Source organism: Amblyomma americanum, chromosome 9 (genome assembly GCF_052857255.1).
Source record: "Amblyomma americanum isolate KBUSLIRL-KWMA chromosome 9, ASM5285725v1, whole genome shotgun sequence".
NCBI classification, from domain to species: Eukaryota; Metazoa; Arthropoda; class Arachnida; order Ixodida; family Ixodidae; genus Amblyomma; species Amblyomma americanum.
In genome coordinates, this window is record NC_135505.1 from 56,385,438 (window position 1) to 56,393,672 (window position 8,235).

Here is an 8,235-nt window from a genome sequence, read left to right on the forward strand (position 1 = left end):
TGGCCGCGGCGGTCGAATTTCGATGGAGGCGAAATTCTAGAGGCCCGTGTAGTGTGCGATGTCAGTGCACGTAAAAGAACCTCAGGTGGTGGAAATTTCCGGAGCCCTTAACTAAGGCGTCCCTCATAGCCTGAGTCGCTTTGGGATGTTAAACCCCCATAAGCCAAACCATTATTAATATTAAGTTATTCGGCTTACTACTTAAAACTCTTCACCGGTGTTCTGGCGTCCGCCGACACTATTAATATTATTCCAAAAAAAACTATATTTTTACCTCAAAAAACTAGTTTTAGAGAATTAGTTAGTCTTCCCTGAAAGAGCTGGTAGATAGGTTTGTGACGGAGTAGAACAGAACCACTGTCATACAAAAGCCAAGTTCCTAACTTTCATTTGCGGTCTTAGAAAGCTACTGGGGGATCGGATTAGGCATGTGTGACTTCTTAGATAAAAATGACTCGGTTACTGTCTGGTACATTGGTCAAAGCGCAAAAACAAAATAACGTTAAATCATGACGCACAGTTGTCATCGCGACAGTGAAGTGACACGTAATAATATCCAGAATTACACAGCCCATTTCTGCGTTGACGCGACGCTATATTTATGCGGCATATTGTCTACCAAATATGCTTTACCACAAGAATACCCAGCCGGAGTACTAGAGCACAGGCATGCCCAACTCGTAAAAGTTGATTTCAGTCCATAACAGAGCTTAGGAACCAAATTGGGGCAGTATACGTTCATAATTCACTTCTTAATCGTGCCACCACATAATCAACCGAGCTTCAGCACTGTTGTAAAAGCAATGGCCAGCTTCAGTCTTTTGTCCAGACTCTTCAGTTTCTGAACTTCTCGTATCACATATGTGGTATGACCGCCAGTTTGTTGTTTCACCTCTCTCTTTCACGAAGGTGAAATCACACAGCTTGGAAACCCAGCGGCCGCCAGCATCTTTAGTTGCGAAGCATTACAGTTACCTTGTTAATGAATACAAACATTCGGGTCTTCCGCGCGGAAGCAAAATGATGTGGTGCTGGTTTGAACGTTTCTCGAAGGTCGGGAAGATATATATTACTCAGCTTTCAGCGGACGCGGCGAGCACTCCCATCACACGATCTTTCGTCGACATTATCTCAACACTGAGGAGTTTAATCGCATAATTTTTTCTGCAACTTGAATGTACCGTGAGAAATTTGGCGAAATCACATCGGGTTGTTTCGTCCTCAGGTCTCTCTCTTTCCTCACATCCACCAGATTAAGGTGCCCTCGGTTAATAATAATAACGTACGTTGTGTTTACATCTGTCTAGTGCAGAACATGCTTGGTTCAGTCTCTGTTCCGTTCGGTGAACTCCGTCCGCTTTTTATTGACTGCGTTCTTTCGAAGACTTCTCTACGTTTGCTCGCCTGCGCTGCCGCTTCCAGAGACAGTCCACCTTCGCGAAAACAAGGCAAGGGGCCCCCCACCAGGTTTGATTTGCCGTCTTTCATAACCAAAACATGAGGGTCAGAGTTATAGTAGCTGTGGTGCTGTATTTTGTAAGCAATTAATACACTATGGGTCATTGAAACAGCAGTTTTGTACTTTTTCATGACGGAAAGCCCAGTCTTACATGCGCGCATCCCCTTAGTCGGGAACAGGGTCAGGCTCTTATCTTGAGACGAAATACAGCGCACAATACATGTCAAAAGATGACTGTGAGAGACACAATGCCCTGATTTATGACTGGAGTTTAATCACTAAATAACCTGCAAAAGGTGCAGAAACGACCATTAGCTATTTCAACGGCAAACACGGTACTGCAAAACAGAAAATAAAAAACTGGAAAAAAGAAATCAAGAAAAGATCAACGAATTTTTTGTTGTAGAGGGAAAATGTGGCTGGCTGGCGTAAGCACAGGATAGGCTTCAATGTGGTGTGTCTCATGGTGTCTTTGACACCTGAAAAATACAGTCGATTTTTCAAGTCGAGAATGCAGGTGCAAAGTGTATATTGAAACACTTTTGTCCGTATGGTATCATAATTATCCGGTGACGCGTCGTGCGTGGTTTCTTCTCCAATGAAATTGCACAGAATCGACTAAGTTCCGTTCTTCTGAACTTGTGGGTACAGAGCTTGAAGCTCCTTGTGTCTCGCGTACAGGTGACCTCGTTGCAACATTGCCTGCTGCTAGGCACATCTTTAATTTCGTTTGCCTGCACCTCTCGCTCACACCCCACGGCCATGCTTTCTGGAGTGGGCGGAAACTCCAAGGAAAAATCATAACCACCAGATAAATATAATAAGTCTTTCCTTGTGGTCAAGAAATACTATTATAAGCCTATGTTGCCTCCTCAACAAGGTCATGGCTCTCGCAATGACTTCCGTTCAGACCAAAATACGACGGCCGTGACCACATAGTCAAACCCTATTTTCTTATCTTGTTTTCATGCTTGCCTGCCCGGCATTCAGCTAAAGATAGTCTTCTTTGGAGGATGCTGCGTTAGCGTAACGCACACCACTCTATATTTTTCGGTTTACATTTTGTGCGAGTTAGGATTTTCTTACTTTTGAATTCGGCAACAACAGCAGCTCAAGAACCGTGGAGCCGGCGAGATGGCAGGGAACTTTAAATGCTTTCTACTGCTTAAGCAGGTTGTTTTTTTTTTCTTCCTTTGAAGGCATCCCGCTATGGTTTGCTGGTTCCACCCCAAGTGCTTTGTTTGACTTTTGACGGTCGACGGCGTGGTTTCACGCGATCAAACCATGTGCGTGTAAAGAGACGTTTTTTGCTTTTACTTAGTCCGGCATTTTACTTCTTAATTTTGCTGCTCTGTGGTGGAGATGTTAGGTCCATCCACTGAGCAAATTCTAGAGTTGCTGAATGGTCAAAATGCAATACTTTCAAAGTTATCGTAGCTTACCGTAGACGTGTCAGACATGAAAGCTCGCCTTCTTTCTTTGAAAACTAAGCTGCAGAAGACTGATACCGTCGAATTAGCCTTAACTAGTGTTGAAGGTCAGCAACGACACGACCATGAAATGTTTATAGGAATCGCGAAAAAAATTGACGACTTTGAAAACCGGGAAAGGCGCAATAATTTGATCTTTTACGGCGTAACTGATTCGGATCCCATTGAGACGGCAGTCACGTCCGAGGAGCGCATGATAAATCAGTGCACTACGAAGCTTGAATTACCTTCGGTATCCATCGAACGTGATCACAGGCTCGGTGCACACTCTGAAGATAAAATGCGGATTAACATTGTACGTTTTATTGCTTCTAAAGCACGTCAGGCTGTGCTTTCAAGGGGATGCAAGCTGGAGGGATCGAGCATTGCATTATCCGAAGACTTCTCCTACTGTCCTAGATAAGGGAACGAAACTATGTCTTTACGCCAAGCAAAATAAGGAAGGCGGAGTGAAACCGGTCCCGAAATACAAAACGCTTCACATGGGCAGCCGGCGCTTTCAATGGGATAGTGAAGCCGAAGCTGTACGGGAGATATGACGAAGTGGAGCGCATGCCCTATCAGCGTTTTGTTGACCAACTGCCGCAGTATAAAAAATAAAGTTGATGACTTTCATTTTCCTCTTGATACCGTTTAACCGACCATTATACTAGGCACAGAATCATGGCTTGACTCGCATGTCCTCAGTACTGAGGTATTTCCCAGCACATACCAGTGTTTTCGTAGACACAGTTGTAAACATGGCGGAGGGGTGCTTATTCTTGTTCACAACGATATTCCATGCGCTCAGCTGGAATTGTTTGATACTGAAACTGAATTGATATTTTGTCGAATAAGGTTGCCGAATGGAAAAAACACTGGTTCTTGGGTAATTTTATTGGCCTCCTGGTCCGTCGTTACAGCCACTGCTTTGTTTATCTAAATTTCTTGAAATAATCAACAACGACTGTCTTGTACCAGGGGGGGGGGGGGGGGGATTGTAATCTTCCGGATATCGAATGGTCGGCTAGCGAACCAAAAGAAACAGCGCGAGGGAGTTTATGTTCAACTTTTTTGATATAATGGTCCAAGACAGTTTTTCTCAATATGTTCGTGACTCATCGCGAACTGACGGAACTGGCCATGTACTTGACCTCTTGCTTTGTAAGGTGCCTGATGTCGTATTCAATCTACGGGTGTTTCCAGGGCTAAGCGACCACAATATTGTTCTCGCAGATTTAACGGTTGTGTATGCGAAGGCTGCGAAAACACCTGAGAAAGCTTCATTCCTATAGCAGGGCGAACAACGATGCGATCAACGCTGCTTTCGAGAGGTACTTCCCAACTTTCGATGCCCTTGCGGATAACCTAAATATAGAACAAATATGGAATATTTTAATACAAAAACTGTTTGATCTACGCGAATCTTTTGTACCGTCGAGAATTATATCGTTTAGTAGAGGTCGAAACAAACCACACTTTAACGCTTAGTTGCGTGCATTAATTCGAAAGTAGCGCCGATTGTATGAGAGGTACAAGGAATCTAAGTCGTCGGAGTGTTCGGCCTTGCTGAAAGGAATAAAAATTGAACTCAGACGAAAATATTTCATTGCAAGAGACTTGTAATTTTCGCATCTAGGCGAAAGGCCTTCCATGGACACAAAACAATTTTGGAGATATGTGAAACGTAATGGCAAAGAAAAATACTCTGTACTGGATTTAAAAAAAAAATGCGCGGATAATGTTTCTCACAACGAGGAGAAAGTTTAATGTTTTAGCCGTTACTTTTTATCTTTATTTATGCCGCCTAGTTAACGTGAAGTCTCTCTTTCTTTTTCTGCGCAGATTGACCGTATGCAGGAAGTCATCTTTTGTGTTAGTGGAGTCTGTAAATTGTTGAAAGATGTGAACCAGGCCAAGGCGCGTGGTCCTGATGACATAACCTGATGACATCATACGTTATGCTTTTAGTTTACGCGGTTGTTCCAAAAGTACCTCAATGAAATTGTCTTGCCATGTGATTGGAAGTTAGCGCGAGTGGTTCCTATTTATAAGAGTGGGATGACAAACTCCGTTCAGAACTACAGACCAGTTACCTTGACTAGTATCCTCTGTAAAATTATGGAGTATGGAATATATAGCTGCGTCATGACTCATTTAACCAAAATAATCTCTTAAGTCCTTGCCAACATGAATTCAGGAAAGGTTTATCGTGCGATACACAGTTGGTAGAGCTTGTCCCCCGATTTGGCCTTGGAAATTGATGAGCGACAGGTTGTTGACTGTGTTTTCCTAGATTTCCGCGAAGCATTCGATGTAGTTGCACATAGCCTCCTCCTTACCGAATTAAAAGCTTATAAGCTTGACTGCATGTAATATTATTAAATGGATGGCCCAACATTTGTCATTACGGAGAGAGGCTGTTGTTCTGAACGGCGTTTTTTCTCAATATACGCCAGTGACTTCGGAAGTTCCCCAGGATTCTGTGGTGGGTGTACTGTTATTTTTGTTCTATATTAATGATATTTCAATTGGTATACGGTTTTCATTTAGCATTCTCGCTGATGATTGTGTTTATAGACTAATTAGTGGAAGTTCTGATTCACAAGTCTTGCAAGATGATTTAGATACCATAGCAGGTTGGTGGGCCCGTTGTGATATGCCATTAAATATAAACGAAGCTGTACACGTGCCTTTAAAAGAAAACGCGCTTGCCATCCGTTTAGGTGTAAAAATGATGAGATTACCTTAGGCACAATAATGAACTTAAATATCTGGGAGTCTTTCTTTACATCCTACTTACAGTGCAAGAGGCACGTTAACTATATTGGAAATAGGGCGGCATCAGTTTTGGGTTTCTTGAGGAGGAATTTCAGTCTTCTTCCAAGTAACATAAAAACACAGCTCTACTTCAGTCATGTTCGACAAATACTTGAGTATGCGTGTGTTTGTTGGGATCCTCACACAGCTGTGCTTATAGAAAAATTAGAAAAAATCCAGAGCAGGGCAGACCTTTCCTTGGAAATTAGAGCCCGAAACTTAGCATGACAGAAAGCAAGCATGAACTTTAATAGCAAGAGCTAAATGATCGTAGAAGAAATGCCAGATTAAAATATTTCATAACGTTTATTACTCTAAGACAGGCATCAACCACGAAAAGTATATCCAGGCATTAAATTATATATCGAAGTGTCTGGACCACGATTTGAAGACCCGCCGCGGTGGCTCAGTGGTTAGGGCGCTCAGCTACTGATCCAGAGTTCCCGGGTTTTAACTGGACCGTGGCGGCTGCGTTTTTGAGGAGGCAAAACGCTAAGGCGCATGTGTGCAGTGCGATGTCAGTGCACGTTAAAGATCCTCACGTGGTCAAATTATTCCGGAGCCCTCCACTACGGCACCTCTTTCTTCCTTTCTTCTTTCACTCCCTCCTTTATCCCTTCCCTTACGGCGCGGTTCAGGTGTCCAACGATATATGAGACAGATACTGCACCATTTCCTTTCCCCCCAAAATCAATTATTATTATTAGTATTATTAACTTTCTTGTAGGTGGTGACGTCTTCTGTTACTCTTTGTTTTGTTAAAACTGAGTGAGAATGGAACAGTTTGCCATCAAGCACTATGTATATTTCGATGAACCATGCTTTTTACCATGCGTTGAAATAATATGTAAAGTGACAGTTAACGTTTGTAGCCCTCCTGCAGTAAAGCCTTACGGGCGATAAAGGTATCCAATAATTAAAAAAATTAATAAAAGCAGATAAGCTGTTTGAAGCGGCTGTAGCGGAAACTTCGTTTCTGTCCAAATCTCTAGATGGACGTAAAAGAGCGGCTTCTTTAACTCTGCTGAGGAACTCGCTCAACCCTTTTCCAAATGTGGATAATTGCTGTGCACAGCTGTGGAAAGAAAAATGCTGGCTAGCGGATATCGAGATTCGACGACTCCACGCTTCTCCTTTGTTAGAAACATTGATGGCAAAGAATGTATTACAGATGCGGCCGTTTTGCTGAGCGCAGAACAGGCACGCCGGATATGTTTCAGTCGTAGGATTTCCTCTCACGCTGTTCTCTTGAAATGAAAACCTAACGTGCTGTTAATGACGTTGTCATGGACACTGCGTTTTGGAGTACTATGCTTAAGCGTTCTTTCTACGACGCAGGGAGCCACACGCTTTTAGTAAAGGGCAACCTCCAGCTTTTCGAGCGTGTCAAGGGCTTCCCGGAAAACGTGAAGGGCTAGCCTGGAAGCGAATTCGCTTCGGAAATAGTTAGAAAATGGAAGGATACCCACGGGCCTAAAGCCACAAACAACGCCAGGTGGAAAAACCCACCTTACGCTATGTATGGACGATGATGAGGCAAAGAAAGAGGCTGGGAGGAACATGGACATGTCAGAGGGCATATCCGGTGACCTTGTCCTAGCTCTTGTCTGTTTATTGTCAGCCAGCACGAAGAACAAAAAAACAGAAAATGAGCGCAGAGGCAACAAGAAGGAACCCCAGTTTGCTTCGTTCAAGATGTCAAGCATGGGCAGTGGTAAAAGAGTCAGAGTTTATTCTAACAATGTGTGGTACAGTTGCCTAGGGCGTAGACCAAAAGGCAAATGGATGCCTGACAAAGGGTCAGCGTCCTTCCTGTTCCCATTCGAGAGCAAAAGACATTCAGCGCATAAAATAAACGCATGAATAAATATATCGCGGTTCCGGTTCGAGTAGAAGGTCTCGTACCAATATGCCATCAAACCGGGAATGGCGATATCTTTTGAAGAGTTTGCATTGGCAGCGCCTACGTTCCCATGTACCTCGTTATGGCCGTAAAACATAAATGTGGCTAATGCTCTTAGAATAGAAGCTCTGAACTGCAGTGACGTTGTACAGTGAAAAGACTCTTAAAAAAACGTCCATTTTCCAAGAATTTCAGTTTGTTTTCCCTTTGCTTGAGTGCGGAATGTCAACGCATGCGTTGTGGGTAACTGTGTTGCGTAGCGATGGCTGCCTCTTGTGAGAAGACCCATTTTTCCTGTGTGTCTGACTGCACCTTCTGGAATAGAGCGGCAGAAATCTTTGAGGGAACGTTTCCCGTGCGTCATTAAGGACAATTTGGTTTTAATGTAGCTCAGAACTGAAATTCCTGATGGCGGATTCTGACACGTAGTGGATCATCAAACTCGTTCCTTTTACACTGTCTTCTAACAGTATCAAGTTGATCAAGTAGACAAACAGCCTGCAGCGAATAGTTTATTTCAAGCACCTTGAGGAGTTTTATCCGAGACTCGTTATGAGCATGTCCGTCGGTACTTATGTCCGCGT